We start from the raw sequence: 14,545 nt of genomic DNA on the forward strand, positions 1-14,545 counted from the left end.
TATAACTTGCAAGATCAGATCTAGAACATGGATATAATGGTGATAACATAAATGGTTCAGATCTGAAATCATGGCACCCGGGCATAAAGTGACAAGCATTAAGCATAAGAAAGTCATAGCAACATCAATCTTAGAACATAGTGTATACTAGGGATCAAGCCCTAACAAAACTAACTCGATTACATGATGAATCTCATCCAACTCCTCACCGACCAGCGAGCCTACGAAGGAATTACTCACTCCCGCTGGGGAGCATCATGGAATTGGCGATGGAGAAGGGTTGGTGATGACGAAGAATGAAGACCCCCCTCTCCGGAGCCCCAAACGGACTCCAGATCAGGCCTCCTGATGAAGAACATGAGGTGACGGCGGCTCCGTCTCGTGGATCGCGATAATTCTTTCTCCCTGAGTTTTTCCTGGAAAAATAGGATTTTATAGCATTGGTTTCAGGGTCAGCGGGGCCACCAGGTGGGACAACCCACCTAGGCGCTAGGAGAGGGGGCGCGCCCCTCTCCGGTAGGTCTTGGTTCCAGAAATTCTTATATATTGTATAAAAATTCCTCGCAAAGTTTCGTTCCATTCTGAGAACTTTTATTTCTGCACAAAAACAACACCATGGTAGTTCTGCTGAAAACAGCGTCAGTCCATGGTTAGTTTCATTCAAATCATGGAAATTAGAGTCCAAAACAAGAGGAAAAGCATTAGGAAAAGTAGATACGTTGGATACGTATCAACTCCCCCAAGCTTAAACCTTTGCTTGTCCTCAAGCAATTTTGTTGATAAACTGAAAGTGAAAAAGGAAAACTTTTACGAACTCTTTTGCTCTTGTTTTCATAAATAAGCTTAAACAACACCCAGGTTTTCAGCCACATTATAACTAACCATGCCAATAATAACTCTTAAAGATTATAATGACTCATATCAATGACATAATCAGCTAGCGAGCAATAATAAGGTATCTCAAACGACAACACTTTGTCAAAACAACCATGATATAATATGACAATAGTGGTATCTTGCTAGCCCTTTCTGAGACCACAAAACATAAATGTAGAGCACCTCCAAAGTTCAAGCAGCGACTAAACATTGCAATTCATGGTAGAAAAGATCCAGTCATGATGCACCCAACACTAGCTACACTGTGCTCTCAGGTTCTGGCGCTTGTTTTAGAAGGTGATGACGCAACATAAAAGTAAATAGACAGTCCCTTCGCAAAGGGAAGCTGTGATTTGCATAGGTGCCAGCGCTCAAGTTTTTAAAACAAAGGTAAATGATATTTTGAGAGATGCACCCTTCTCATTTACTTCACGACCGTCAGTTATCAATATCTTCCATGCTAAACACGCTTGTGGCAGTTCTCAAGCGATAAAAGTAAAGGTTTTGACTCCATTGGGAGTTTTTGTTTGATTATTTGAGAGATTAACTCTTTTTCTGTTTGCAGTTTGGGACTGGACATCCCTATTACCGCCCTTTTCTCGTGCGATGGCGAGTGAATAAACACTCGACCTGAGAATAACCCGCTTAGCATGGAAGATACCGACCACCTCCTGTCGTTCCATGAACGATCCAAGCACACAAAAAGGATATTTATTTGAAGTTTTTAGAGATGGCACATGCAAATTTACTTAGGACGGCAGGGTAATACCGCATATAGGTAGGTATGGTGGACTCATCTGGAATAACTTTAGGCTCAAGGTTTTTGATGTACAAGCAGAGTTCCCACTTAGTACAGGCGAAGGCTAGCAATTAGATTGAGAAGCGGCCAGCTAGAGAGCAACAACGGTCATAAACATGCATTATGCATAAGTAACAGTGGACACTAGCATGAGTAGGATATGAACACCATGAACATAAATATCATAGAGGCTATGTTGGTTTTGATTCAACTACATGCATGAACATGTGCCAAGTCAAGCCACTCAAACATTCAGAGGAGGATACCACATCATCATACTACATCACAATCATTTTAACGCAATGTTAATATCCAAGATCAATCATTATCCACTCCTAGCTACTTATGCATGGCATGAGAAACTATAATCTCTAATTGTCATTGCAAACATGTTTAATCATAATGGGCTGAATCATGGATACTAGGTTAAACATATTCACACAAAATGAACAAGTCGAGTTCATACCCGTTTCTCTCTGCCATGGCCAGTTCATCGAATATCGTCATTATTGCCTTTCACTTTCACTACCGAACGATATGAAAATATTAATAGTGCAAGAATACCATGGACTAAGCTGGAATCTGCAAACATTTTATTCAACAGGAGAAGACAAGGTAAAATGGGCTCTTTATTAGATCAACAATTATTAATATGAGAGCCACTCCACATTTTCATCGTGGTCTTCTCCTTGGTAAAACTCGAATAAAAAGAAAAGAAATTCAGAGAAACACACTGAAATATTTTTGGAGTTTTTGGTTTTCTTGATCAATCAGATAAAAAGGAAAAGCGAAAACGAAAAGACTATTTACACGGGAAAGCTCCCAACAAGTAAAAGAAGATCAAGGAAATCATTTTGGTTTTTCTTTTTAATATTACTACTAAGCATGAATAGCAAGTAAATTAACTACAACTATTTTTTTTGGTTTTTCTAAGGGTTTTCAAACACACAAGAAGAAAGCAAGAAAATAAATCTAAGCATGGATGATACAATGAAAAGGTGTGAACACCGACAAATGAAAATAAGTGGACATGAATGTAATGTCGGTGAGAACACGTACTCCCCCAAGCTTAGGCTTTTGGCCTAACTTGGTAGTCGATCAGTAGCCTGGATGGTAGTAGGGGTACTGAGGAGCGGGCATCCACTCATCCCACTGCTGAGGCTCCTCCTCTGCCTTTGCACCAGCCTGACCGTTCCTGTAGGCGATGATGTCCGCAGGCATAATCCTATATCTGCCCCTGGCAACAGAATCAAACAAAGTAGGAGCAGGCAATGGAATAATATCACGAGTATCAGTGCTAAAAACTAGGTTATAAGGAATATGGGTGTTAGGAGACTCTTTATCAGTGAAATGGTGGTGATCCATGGCTGTGCGGTCTAGGTAAACTTTGGTCAGTGGGTAATCATGATGGCATATCTCAACATTAAAGTGAGCCGCCAAACGAGTAGCATAAATCCCACCATGTATTTTACCCTTGGATTTATTAATGTGGAGGCGACGAGCCACAATAGCTCCCAAGCTTTAAGTGTTGTCGCTCTCCAGTGCACGACGTAAAACAGCAAGGTTTGGTGAACTAAGTGCACCCACCTTCTCTCTAGCAAGCAAGCATTTTGCAATGAAAAGATCAAAGTAATGAACAGCAGGAAAGTGCAAGCCAGCGGCAGTGATAGCCGACACCCCTCTCTCATCTCCCACTGTCAAGGTGCGATAAAAGGTCTCAAACTCCGCCGGCCTAGGCTCGACTAAGCTCCCATCAGAGGGGATCATGCATATGTCACAAAATTCAGTAAGTGGTATCTGATGGTTTTCAGCATATAAATCAAAGCTCACTTCAGGAGGATTATTCCTAGGCGGGAAAGTAAAACTTTGAACAAAGATGTTTGTGAGGATTTGATGTTGTTCACTCATCTGCGATGAAGTCAGTGAGGCCGGCATTAGCAGCATATTGTGTGAACTCCTGAAGGATTCCAGCCTCTTCCAGGAACGGAGTATGCGGCCATTCACACGGCCGTACTTCCGCCAACCTCCGAGGATGCAGATCACTATCAGATGACTCCCCAATAACACCCTTGGAGTTCTTCTTAGAGCCAAACTTCCTAAAGATATTCATGGTTTTCCTATGAACAAAATTCTGGAATTTATTAGTACACAAAATTTTCTCAACAGAACTTCACAAAAATGATACCAACTACTCATAGGGATACATAGAGGCCATAGCAAGCATTCAAACTACTTAAAACTCTAAGAATTCAACATGCAAGCTCATCTACAGCAGCACCAAGAGTAGCCAATTATTCAAAATATAAACCACTAAAACAAAAACTAATTGGACAAACGGTGGAGTCACATACCCAGCAACAACCCCCGAAACAGTTTCGGAAATGGAGCTTCGAGCAAAGAGATCGAAATCCGCGGGTTTGAGGGCAAGAACACGGGAGAGAGAGCAATAGAGATTTTTTTCTGGAGGTAAGTGATGATGTGGGATGAAGGGATAAGTGAGGGGGCCCACATGGGAACCACAACCCACCAGGGCACGCCTGGGGGTCCTGGCGTGCCCAGGTGGGTTGTGCCCACCTGGTGCACCTCCCTCTGATATTATTTGCACCAGAAATTCAGAAATATTCAGAAAAGAATCATATTAAATTTTCAGAGCATTCTGAGAACTTTTATTTTTGGGTCATTTTTTATTGCACGGGAAATTCAGAAAACAAACAAAACATGGCATTTTATTTTATTTAACTAATAAAAACATAAAACAAAAGGTGGGGACAGAAGGTAGTGCTTACTAAATTCATCAACTTCATACCACTAAAAAATGATCCATTAATAAGGTTGATCAAGTCTTATTAACAACCACTTTTGATTAGCATGAAACCGAAGAACTTTCGTAAATCACCAAGTTACCTCAATGGGGATATGAATGTCCCCGACAATAAGCATTTCATATTTCTTTTTAATAGTAGGTAGAGGTATTTAAAATCTTCCAATAGTGATTGTCGAAGATTTTTCTATAACATTAATACCATTCACTTGGAATTGTTTCTTTGGAAAGTGCACCGTATGCTCATTACAATATATGAAAAGTGACCTTGCTTTTATTGCAATCAATAACAGCCCCTGCAGTATTCAAGAAGGGTCTACCAAGGATAATCGACATATTGTCGTCCTCGGGCATCTCAAGTATAACAAAGTCAGTCAAGATAGTAACATTAGCAACAACAACGGGCACATCCTCACAAATACCGATAGGTATGGCAGTTGATTTGTCAGCCATTTGCAAATATATTTCAGTAGGTGTGAGCTTATTCAAATCAAGTCTTTTATATAAAGAGAAAGGCATAACACTAACACCAGCTCCTAAATCACCCAAAGAAGTTTTCACATAATTCTTTTTGATAGAGCAAGGTATAGTTGGTATTCCCGGATCTCCAAGTTTTTTAGGTACTCCATCTTTAAAAGTATAATTATCAAGCATAGTGGAGATTTCAGCTTCCGGTATTTTTCTCTTATTGGTGATGATGTCTTTCATGTACTTTGCATAAGGAGGCATTTTCAAGATATCAGTCAAGCGAGTACGCAAAAAGACTGGCCTCAGCATTTCAGCAAAGCATTCAAATTCTTCATCATCTTTCTTTTTAGTTAACTTGGGTGGAAAAGGCATAGGTTTTTGAACCCACGGTTCTCTTTCTTTACCGTGTTTTCTAGCAATGAAGTCTCTTTTATCATACCTTTTGTTCTTAGGTTGTGGGTTATCAAGATCAATAGGTGGTTCTATCTCAACATCATTATCTGGTTCTTTTTCATTATTTGGTTGAGTGTTTTCATGAACCTCATCATTATCTTTTTCATTATCAGAGGGTCAGTGTTCATTACCATACTGAGTTTCAGCATCAGACATAGAAGTTTCATTATCATTATCAGGAGGTTTTTCTATTCCAGATTCACTAGAGGCATGCAAAGTCCTATCATTTTTCTTCTTCTTTTTCTTTCTAGAAGGACTGGGTGCACTAGTGTTATTTCTTTGTGAATCTTGTTCAATTCTTTTTGGGTGTCCCTCGGGATAAAGTGGTTCCTGAGTCATTTTACCTCCTCTAGTTGCAACTCTAACAGCAAAGTCATGTATATTATTATTCATTTCATCAAGTAATTCTCTTTGAGATTTAGCAACTTGTTCTAATTGAGTTTAAACCATAGAAGCATGTTTTCCAACACCTCTAACATCATTTGAGATTCTAAATAACAAGTCACTCAAGCGGGCAATCATATCAGAATTATATTTCAATTGTTTCATAACATTTGCATTGAAGTGATCTTGTTTTCTAGTATCGTTTTCAAACTCATAAAGGCATTGGCTAGGGTGCATATTGTGAGGATTGTCACTATCATTGAACTTCATTAGAGAATTTACCTCTACCACCTTAGGCATTGGTGGTGTATTAAGCCCATGTATTTCTTCAATAGGAGGTAAATTTTTAACATCCTCAACTTTAATACCTTTTTCCTTCATAGATTTCTTTGCCTCTTGCATATCTTCAGGACTGAGATATAATATACCCCTCTTCTTTGGAGTGGGTTTAGCCGGTGGTTTAGGAAGAGTCCAATCATCATAATTTTTCAATATATCATTCAATAATTCTTCAGCTTGTCCAACAGCTCGTTCCCTGAAAACACAACCAGCACAACTATCTAGGAAGTCCCTAGAAGCATCGGTTAGTCCATTATAGAAGACATCAAGTATTTCATTTTTCTTAAGAGGATGATCAGGCAAAGCATTAAGTAATTGGCAAAGCCTCCCCCAAGCTTGTGGGAGACTCTCTTCTTTAGTTTGCACAAAGTTAAATATTTCCTGTAAGGCAGCTTGTTTCTTATGAGCAGGGAAATATTTTTCAGAGAAGTAATAAATCATATCCTGGGGACTACGCCCACAACCAGGAGCAAGAGTATTGTACCAATCTTTAGCATAACCCTTTAATGAGAAAGGAAACAATTTGAGAATATTGTAATAGCGAGTTTTCTCATCATGAGTAAAAAGGGTGGCTATGTCATTCAACTTAGTAAGATGTGCCACAACAGTTTCAGTTTCATAACCATGGAAAGGATCAGATTCAACCAAAGTAATCAACTCTGGGTCGACAAAGAATTCATAATACTTATCATCAATAAAATAGGTGAGGTAGAAAACTTAGGATCGTATTTCATTCTAGCATCCAGAGATTTTTCTTTATACTTGCATAATAATTTCTCTAGATCATCTCTGTCCTTACAAGCAAGAATATCTCTAGTTGTTTCCTCATTCATAACATAACCTTCCGGTACCTTAGGCAATTCATATCTAGGAAGGCTAGTTCTAGCAGGTGTTTCAGGAGTTTCAGTTTCAGGCTCATCATCAGATTCCACAACATCATGTTGTATTATTCTAGCAATTTGTTCATCAAGAAAATCACCAAGTGGCACATAATCATTATCAAGCAAGGTACTAGCATCATCATAAGCATCATTCATAGTATAAGTAGCATCATCAATAACTTGCGACATATTAGAATTGATAGCATGTGGTGGTGTTGCAAGTTTACTTATAACAGAAGGTGAATCTAAAGCAGAACTGGATGGCAGTTCCTTACCTCCCCTCGTCTTTGAGGGAAATATCTTAGTCTTAGCATCCTTCAGATTCTTCATAGTGATAATATGATAATAATCCCAAGTGACTCAACAAATATAGCTATGCTCCCCGGCAATGGCGCCAGAAAAAGGTCTTGATAACCCACAAGTATAGGGGATCGCAACAGTTTTCGAGGGTAGAGTATTCAACCCAAATTTATAGATTCGACACAAGGGAGCCAAAGAATATTTGAAGGTATTAGCAGCCTTGGTGGGTTGTGCCCACCCAGGTGCCCCTCTCCGGTAGGTCTTGGCTCCAGAAATTCTTATATATTGTATAAAAATTCCTCACAAAGTTTCGTTCCATTCCGAGAACTTTTATTTCTGCACAAAAACAACACCATGGTAGTTCTGCTGAAAACAGCGTCAGTCCGGGGTTAGTTTCATTCAAATCATGCAAATTAGAGTCCAAAACAAGAGGAAAGCGTTAGGAAAAGTAGATACGTTGGAGACGTATCAGAAGACGTTGAAAAGTGCAAGGCCTTGGGTCTCGATGAGGGCCGCTCTAAGCAAAAACATGACAAGAACCACCCCAGCTCCTCGAAGAAGAAGAAGTTTGGACACAAGAAAGAGCAAGTTGCAGCTACTGATTATTCTTCGGGTGATGATGTCCTCCACGTTCTCCTGAAGAATTTGTTGATGAGGTCAATGAGTATGTCAATATCACGTCGGAAAACCACTCTGCCTAATTTAACCAAGCTTGCTCCTCCTCCTGCCAAACAAAAGATCAAGATTCGCAATACTCCTGCCTTAGTTGTCATGATGGAAGAGCATGTTAACACCACTCCTCATCCAGATGCAATTAACTTGCAAGATCTTGTTGTGAATACACCGACACGATATGTTGTGCCCGGTGAAGAAATTCCAAAATCTTTAGTGCCAAAGATTTCAGCACCTCCCAAACCAGCTACAGAAAGCTCTAAAAGAATTGCTCCTGAAACAAATGTTTCAAAGAAGAAGGTTGTTGCGTTTGTGCAGAAGCTTTTACAGCCGTTGGCATCTTTGCCTCTTGCATCACCAGTCCAAACCATGGAGCCACAAGCCACAGCTGCTACACCCGAAGGAGATGTATCTTCCCACAACTACGATCACATATTCATCATGGAAAAATTTGATCGTTTTGTTGAGAACCCCTTAGATGGTGAAGTGGTCGCATTGCCCATTCCCGTTAAAGTATTTGAGCAAGCCAGCACGCTCATCAGTGAGCTTCGAGAAGATGCTATGGAAATTAATGCTCTCACTGCTGAACGCGATGAACTTCATGGTCGGATGAAGACCATAACCTCTAAGTTTGTCATCAATGAGCTTGAGGTTTCTCATAAGAAGCTCAACAGAACAAATTTCTATGCTCCATAATAGAGCCTGCATTTTCATTCTAATCTTGATCAAATTATGCGAAAGATTTGCACAAATCATCAAGCCAAGACTACCAGATACACGGAGCTAGTTCAAGGGCATATTGATCAAGTGGTTCAACATAAGAAGAGAAAGAAGCAGACAACGGGAAATAATTATGTCCCTCCTTCGCCGAAAGATAACATTGTTGAACCAGTGTCGAAGAAGAACTCAAGGACGTGGCTTTCGAACCCTCTGTGCATGAGGAGCCCATCGGAAAAAAATTCTATTCCGAAACCAACTAAGGTAGCCTAATAAATACCTTCGGCTAGGCCATTCGATGATGTTCCTATGGCCTCCCATGTCAAGCATGATTTCCCTCCTCCTTTCAAGTCAGCGACCGAAGAAGGTGAAATCCATCAATCTAAGCCCAGTGCTCAACAGCAAGAAATCCCTGCCACATCAAGTGTTTCGGATCCTCTACTTATCACATAGGCTACTGTTAATAAGAATTAGACTCATGGGTCTCCCACTCCCATGACAATCGAGAATCAATCAGTGCAAGACGGTGTTGAGCAATTTGATCAAGCCGAGAAAGAATCCCTGGCTTTTGTGCCTGAAGGTTAAGAAGCTAAAAATGCAAAGGCCCTTGTGCCACCACTTGTTGTGGATGAAACTATGTTGAAAGAAAACAAGGCCGAGGTGCCTCCTTCAAATCAAGTGCAATTTTTGATTGCCACCACTTCTGCTCCACCGCTGAAGCTAGTCTATCTGAAAGTGTTCCTTTCCTCTCAACCCTAGCTACCTCAATTTGAGTGAAACATTGGCGGGTGCTGGTGCTAAAGGACCTCTCTTCAATCGGAATGTTCATCACGAGAAGTCGGCATTCTTCAAGACCAGTCCCTATGATGGGCTTCACACTTCGGAATCACGTCGCTTCTGGACGCGTGAACAAGCTATCTATTACACTCGTGTACTCTACAATAGTCGTCAGATATTTCCTCGCGAATATCTCGATGTGCCATTGCACAGTCTCGAATTTTTTCAACAAGTTCTTCAAGACCTCGATGATTTTCATCTGACCAAGCTCTTCGAGTTCCAGCATCCTTGGAATCTCGAGTGCATATTTCAATTCTATGCCACCCAATACATCTCCAGAAATGATGCTGATAGCACCATGTCGGTGATGGAGTGGATGACTGAAGATAACCGAATCAAATGCACGGCCATGGACTTTATGCATCACTTTAATTTTCCTTGATTCGTGAATGATGGGAAGGAAATCCGTGTGCATCGCATCGATGTAGTAACCCTGAAGAGTTTCTCTTTGCCATGGATCTAGAGAAAGTTGGTGATTACATGGGGCCTCTGCGTCCCGAGCATTTAACATTTACCAATCAAACCATCTTTCATATGCTCACTTACACCATTTGTCTCTTGGCTGGCACAACTGAAGATTGCACTATAATTGGAGTCCATTGGAATGCTATATATGCCATTGCGGGTAGATATATATTCGATGTTGAAGATATGTTTGCACACATTCTCTCGGACGCAGCTCAATTTCCATTCAGTCTTAAAGTGTTCGCACCCTGGATTCGAAAGGTGATTAACCACAACATGCGTACGAGCTTTCTAGCGAAGGCGAGCCACATCAGTTTCATTCCACTTGTTCGGATACAGTGCAAGTTATGCAAGATTTTTCTTCAGGTAAATCTCATGTTTACAACCCTCAGCCAAGTATTCAAACATTTTGATGGTCCATAGATTGCTTGCCGAGATAGAACCATCAAGAATCAACCGCCTACTTAGTTCAGTATGTGCACGCAACAATTACTTTTGTAACACATGGCCGAAGACAAGAAGGAGAAAGAGCACTTGGCCACTGAACTTAATTTTCTTCACTACTGAACTCGCTTGCTTCATCTTATAACTGATGAGAACAAGAAACTCCTATGGAAGTTGATCCGAAAGTTTTTCTCCAAGAAGAAACTCACTCGAGAAGATATCAAGCAGATATATGATTACATTGATGTTGAGTTCAAGGTTGAAGATCTTCAGCAGCGTAGCACACCACCACTTTCTACTCATGCTCCGTCGACAGATTTGCTTCATTTAAGCTTCAGAAACTGCTTGATGAATTGGAAGCAACCTTGCCCACTGTCAAGACTGCCGAAGAAAATCAGGCACCTCAAGTTGAATTACAAGCTATGCCAAAAATACTAGGGACATCCACTTAGCCGCAACAAGGTGTTCCTTAGGAACCAGAAAATAGTGAATTAGAAGAAGTAGAGGTTCCCATCACCTCCGAAGAAGAAGAAACAACAGACACTCCCAGTTGTTCGAAGAAGGTACTGTTGGGGAACGTAGTAATTCAAAAAAAATCCTACGATCACGCAAGATCTATCTAGGAGATGCATAGTAACGAGAGGGGAGAGTGTGTCCACGTACCCACGTAGACCGAAAGCGGAAGCGTTTAGTAACACGGTTGATGTAGTCGAATGTCTTCACGATCCAACTGATCCAAGTACCGAACGTACGGAACCTGCTTGTTCAGCACACGTTCAGCACGATGACGTCCCTCAAGCTCTTGATCCAGTTGAGGACGAGGGAGAGTTCCGTCAGCACGACGGCGTGGCGATGGTGATGATGAAGTTACCGACGCAGGGCTTCGCCTAAGCACTACGACGATATGACCGAGGTGTTAAACTGTAGAGGAGGGCACCGCACATGGCTAAGAGATTGTCTGTTGTGCTTTGGGGTGCCCCTGCCCCCGTATATAAAGGAGGGAGGAGGAGGAGGCCGGCCAAGAGGGGCGCGCGCCATAGGGGAGTCCAACTAGGATTCCCAATCCTAGTTGGAGTCCCCTTCCTTTTCCAAGAGGGGGAGAGAGGGAAGGAGGAGGAGAGGGAGAAGGAAAGAGGGGGGCGCCGCCCCCTCCCTTGTCCAATTTGGACTTGCCATGGGGGGCGGCCAGCCCTTGTAGCCCTTCTCTCCTTTCCACTAAAGCCCATTAAGGCCCAATACTTCCCCGAGGGGTTCCGGTAACCTCTCGGTACTCCGAAACTTATCCGAAACTTCCCGAAACCATTCCGGTGTCCAAATGTAAACCCTCCAATATATCGATCTTTACCTCTCGACCATTTCAAGACTCCTCGTCATGTCTGTGATCTCATCCGGGACTCCGAACAAACTTCGGTCATCAAATCACATAACTCATAACACAAATCGTCATCGAACGTTAAGCGTGCGGACCCTATGGGTTCAAGAACTATGTAGACATGACCGAGACATATCTCCGGTCAATAACCAGTAGCGGAACCTGGATGCTCATATTGGCTCCTACATATTCTACGAAGATCTTTATCGGTCAAACCCTATAACAACATACGTTGTTCCCTTTTTCATCAGTATGTTACTTGCCCGAGATTCGATTGTCGGTATCATCATACCTAGTTCAATGTCGTTACCGGCAAGTCTCTTTACTCGTTCCGTAATGCATCATCCCGTAACTAACTCATTAGTCACATTGCTTGCAAGGCTTATAGTGATGTGCATCACCGAGAGGGCCCATAGATACCTCTCCGATACTCGGAGTGACAAATCCTAATCTCGATCTATGCCAACCCAACAAACACCTTCGGAGACACCTGTAGAGCATCTTTATAATCACCCAGTTACGTTGTGACGTTTGATAGCACACAAGGTGTTCCTCCGGTATTCTGGAGTTGCATAATCTCATAGTCAGAGGAATATGTATAAGTCATGAAGAAAGCAATAGCAATAACACTTAACGATCATTATTCTAAGCTAACGGATGGGTCTTGTCCATCACATCATTCTCTAATGATGTAACCCCGTTCATCAAATGACAACACATGTCTATGGTTAGGAAACTTAACCATCTTTGATTAACGAGCTAGTCAAGTAGAGGCATACTAGGGAAACTCTGTTTTGTCTATGTATTCACACATGTACTAAGTTTCCAGTTAATACAATTCTAGCATGAATAATAAACATTTATCATGATATAAGGAAATATAAATAACAACTTTATTATTGCCTCTAGGGCATATTTCCTTCAGTCTCCCACTTGCACTAGAGTCAATAATCTAGTTCACATCATCATGTGATTTAACACCAATAGTTCACATCTTTATGTGATTAGTTCACATCACCATGTGACTAACACCAAAAGGGTTTACTAGAGTCAACAATCTAGTTCACATTGCTATGTGATTAACACCCAAAGAGTACTAAGGTGTGATCATGTTTTGCTTGTGAGAGAAGTTTAGTCAACGGGTCTGTCACATTCAGAGTCGTATGTATTTTGCAAATTTTCTATGTCTACAATGTTCTGCATGGAGCTACTCTAGCTCATCGCTCCCACTTTCAAAATGTATCCAGATTGAGACTCAAAGTCATTTAGATCGGTGTAAAAGCCTGCATCGACGTAACTCTTTACGATGAACTCTTTATCACCTCCATAACCGAGAAATATTTCCTTAGTCCTCTTAGGTAACTAAGGATAATTTTGACCGCTGTCCAGTGATCCACTACTGGATCACTATTGTACCCTCTTGCCAAACTCATGGTGAGGTACACAATAGGTCTGGTACATAGCATAGCATACTTGATAGAACCTATGACTGAGGCATAGGGAATGACTTTCATTCTCTTTCTATTTTCTGCTGTGGTTGGGTTTTGTGTCTTACTCAATTTCACACCTTACAACACATGCAAGAACTCTTTCTTTGACTGTTCCATTTTGAACTACTTCAAAATATTGTCAAGGTATGTACTCATTGAAAATCCTTATCAAGCGTCTAGATCTATCTCTATAAGTCTTGATGCTCAATATGTAAGTAGCTTCACCGAGGTCTTTGTTTGAAAAACTCCTTTCAAACACTCCTTTATGCTTTCCAGAAAATTCTACATCATTTTCGATCAACAATATGTCATTCACACATACTTATGAGAAAGGCTGTAGTGCTCCCACTCACTTTCTTGTAAATACAGTCTTCACCGCAAGTCTATATAAAACTATATGCTTTGATCAACTCATCAAAGCGTATATTCAAACTCCAAGATGCTTGCACCAGTCCATAGATGGATCGTTGGAGCTTGCACATTTTGTTAGCACCTTTAGGATTGACAAAACCTTCTGGTTGCATCATATACAACTCTTCTTTAATAAATCCATTAAGGAATGCAGTTTTCACATTCATTTGCCAGATTTCATAAAATGTGGCACTTGCTAACATGATTCAGACATACTTTAAGCATCGATACGAGTGAGAAAATCTCATCGTAGTCTACACCTTGAACTTATCGAAAACCTTTTGCGACAATTCGAGCTTTGTAGATCGTAACACTACTATCAGCGTTCGTCTTCCTCTTGAAGATCCATTTATTCTCAATGGCTCGCCGATCATCAGGCAAGTCAATCAAAGTCCATACTTTGTTCTCATACATGGATCCCATCTCAGATTTCATGGCCTCAAGCCATTTCGCGGAATCTGGGCTCATCATCGCTTCCTCAAAGTTCGTAGGTTCGTTATGGTCTAGTAACATGACTTCCAGAACAGGATTACCGTACCACTCTGGTGCGGACCGTACTCTGGTTGACCTACGAGGTTCGGTAGTAACTTGATCTAAAGTTTCATGATCATCATCATTAGCTTCCTCACTAATTGGTGTAGGAATCACTGGAACTAATTTCTGTGATGAACTACTTTCCAATTCGGGAGAAGGTACAACTACCTCATCAAGTTCTACTTTCCTCCCACTCACTTCTTTCAAGAGAAACTCCTTCTCTAGAAAGGATCCATTCTTAGCAACGAATATCTTGCCTTCGGATCTGTGATAGAAGGTGTA

Source organism: Triticum aestivum, chromosome 5D (assembly GCF_018294505.1).
Source record: "Triticum aestivum cultivar Chinese Spring chromosome 5D, IWGSC CS RefSeq v2.1, whole genome shotgun sequence".
Classification (NCBI taxonomy): domain Eukaryota; kingdom Viridiplantae; phylum Streptophyta; class Magnoliopsida; order Poales; family Poaceae; genus Triticum; species Triticum aestivum.